At 40.8% G+C, this 2,900-nt stretch overlaps 1 pseudogene; it reads left to right on the forward strand.

Annotated features, from left to right (window-relative positions):
* LOC110291020 overlaps positions 1-2,900 on the forward strand; it is a 14,472-nt pseudogene that overhangs the window by 7,042 nt on the left and 4,530 nt on the right.

The following is a 2,900-nucleotide window of genomic DNA, read 5'->3' on the forward strand; positions in this document are numbered from 1 at the left end:
TATCCATCCAATAGCTGGCTGTGAGCATCCACTTATGTGTTTGCTAGGCCCTGGCATAGTCTCACAAGACACAGCTATATCAGGGTCCTTTCAGCAAAATCGTGCTAGTGTATTCAATGGTGTAAGCGTTTGGAGGCTGATTATGGGATGGATCCCAGGGTATGGTAGTCTCTAGATGGTCCACCCTTTTGTCTCAGCTCCAAACTTTGTCTCTGTAACTCCTTCCATGGGTGCTTTGTTCCCAATTCTAAGAAGGGGCAAAGTTCAGTTTCCATGTGAATGTTGGCTTTCTATTGTTTATGCTGTTATTGAAGATCAGCCTTAGTCTGTGATGACCTGATAGGACGCATGGGATAATGTATATATTTTTGTATCTGTTGAGGTCTGCTTTGTGACTGATTATATGGTCAGTTTTGGAGGAGGTACCATGGCGTGCTGAGAAGAAGGTATATCCTCTTGTTTTATGATAAAATGTTTTGTATATATCTGATAAATCCATTTGTTTCTTTACTTCTATTAATTTCAATGTGTCTCTCTTTAGTTTAATATTCTATCTTTATTTGGTTCATTTGTTGTTCTGATAATTATGTGTTGGAAGGAATTTCTTTTCTGCTCCAGTCTATTTGGAGTTCTGTGGGCTTCTTGTGTGTTCATGGGCCTCTCTTTAGGGTAGGGAAGTTTTCTTCTATAATTTTGTTGAAGATATTTACTGGCCCTTTAAGTTGAAAATCTTCATTCTCATCTACTCCTATTATCTGTAGGTTTGGTCTTCTCATTGTGTCTTGGTTTTCCTGGTTGTTTTGTGTTAGGATCTTTTTGCATTTTGCATTTCCTTTGGTTTTTGTGTTCCTATTCTCTTTGGAATCTTCTGTATCTGAGATTTTCTCTACCATTTCTTGTATTCTGTTACTGATGCTTGCATCTATGGTTCCTGATTTCTTTCCTAGGGTTTCTATCTCCAGATTTGTCTCTTTGGGTTTTCTTTATTGTTTCTACTTCCACTTTTAGACCTTGGATGGTTTTGTTCAATTCCTTCACTCTTTTGGTTTTGTTTTCCTGTAATTCTTTAAGGGTTTTTGTGTTTCCTCTTTAAGGGCTTCTACCTTTTAGCTGTGTTCTCCTGTATTTCTTTAAGTGAGTTATTAATTTCCTTCTTAAAATCCTCTACCAGCATCATGAGATACGATTTAAATCTTAATCTTGGTTTTCAGGTTTGTTGGGGTATCCAGGACTCACTGATGTGGGAGTGCTGGGTTTTGATCATGGTGAGTGGTCTTGGTTTTTGTTAATAAGAATCTTATATTTGCCTTTCCCGATCTGGTAATCTCTGGTGTTAGTTGTTATAGCTGTCTCTGGATGGAGCTTTTTCATCCTGTGATTCTGTTAGCATCTGCCAGCCTTCCTGGGAGTCCAACACTCTCCTGAGTCTCAGTGGTCAGAGTACTCCCTGCAGTCCACCTCTCCTCTAAAGGGGAAGGAGTGCAGGGGTCTGGTGCTCAGATCTGCCTCCTTGCTGAAGATGAAGGCCAGTACTGAGGCCTGTCCCAGAAGCTATGCTGCTTCTGTAGTCTGTCTGCTCTCCTGCACAGACTGGTCTCTGAGGGACACAGGATGCAAGATGCCTCTCTCACCTTCTCTGGTGTCCAGAGCCCTCCCTTGCTGTCACCCCTCTCCTGGTGGGGAAGGAGCTCAGGTGTCTGGAGGTTATGTCTGCTTTGTGGCTGAAGATCTAATCTCTTATTTTCAACACTTTGATAAGTTTCTCTCATCTCTCTACTAACTACTGCCCACTACGAAGAAAAAAAAATGACCAGTGTGGTTAGCAAATTATGACTATGGTTATAAAATAAATATATACAAGGTATGGAAACCATATTAGCTTATCAAAATAACAATACTAGTGTATATTCTAGGGCCTTATGACCTCCACAGCCACTGAGTTTTTTTCTAGAATTGTAGTATTAAACATGAGATACCTCTCTGTGGAGCAGGCATCAGTAGCAACCAGTATTGCACTGCAATACTGCTATTACACAAGTGCTAGCATGGGGTACAGAGCTAAACAAAGAATTCTCAACTGACAAAAAACAAATGGCTGAGAAGCACCTGAAAAAAAATGTTCTACATCTTTAATCAACAGGGAAATGCAAATCAAAACAACCCTGAGATTCTGCCTCACACCAGTCAGAATGGCTAAGATCAAAAATTCAGGTAACAGCAGATGCTGGCAAGGATGTGGAGAAAGGGGAACACTCCTCCATTGTTGGTGGGATTGCAAGCTGGTACAACCACCCTGGAAATCAGTCTGGTGGTTCCTCAAATTTGGACATAGTACTAGTGGATGATCCTGCAATACCTTTCCTGGGCCTATACCCAGAAAATGTTCCAACATTGGAGTACTACTCAGCTATTTAAAACAATGATTCTGTGAAATTCTTAGGCAAGTGGATGAATCTGGAGAATATCATCCTGAGTGAGGTAACCCAATCACAAAAGAACTCACTTGATATGCACTCACTGATAACTGGAAAATAGCCCAGAAACTTAGAATACCCAAGATACAATTTGCAAAACACAAGAAAATCAAGAAGAAGGAAGACCAACATGTGGATACTTCATTTCTCCTTAGAATAGGAAATAAAATACCCATGGAAGGAGTTACAGAGACAAAGTTTGGAACAGATACCAAATGATGGACCATCCAGAGACTGCCCACCCAGGGATCCTTCCCATAATCAGCCACTAAACGCAGACACTATTGCATATGCCAGCAAGATTTTGCTGGAAGGAGCCTGATAAAGCTATTTCTTTTGAGGGTATGTCAGTGCCTGGCAAATACAGAAGTACATGCTCACAGTCATCTATTGGATAGAACACAGGGCTCCAATGGAGGAGCTAGA

The sequence above is a fragment of the Mus caroli genome, chromosome 3, assembly GCF_900094665.2.
Source record: "Mus caroli chromosome 3, CAROLI_EIJ_v1.1, whole genome shotgun sequence".
Taxonomy (NCBI): Eukaryota; Metazoa; Chordata; class Mammalia; order Rodentia; family Muridae; genus Mus; species Mus caroli.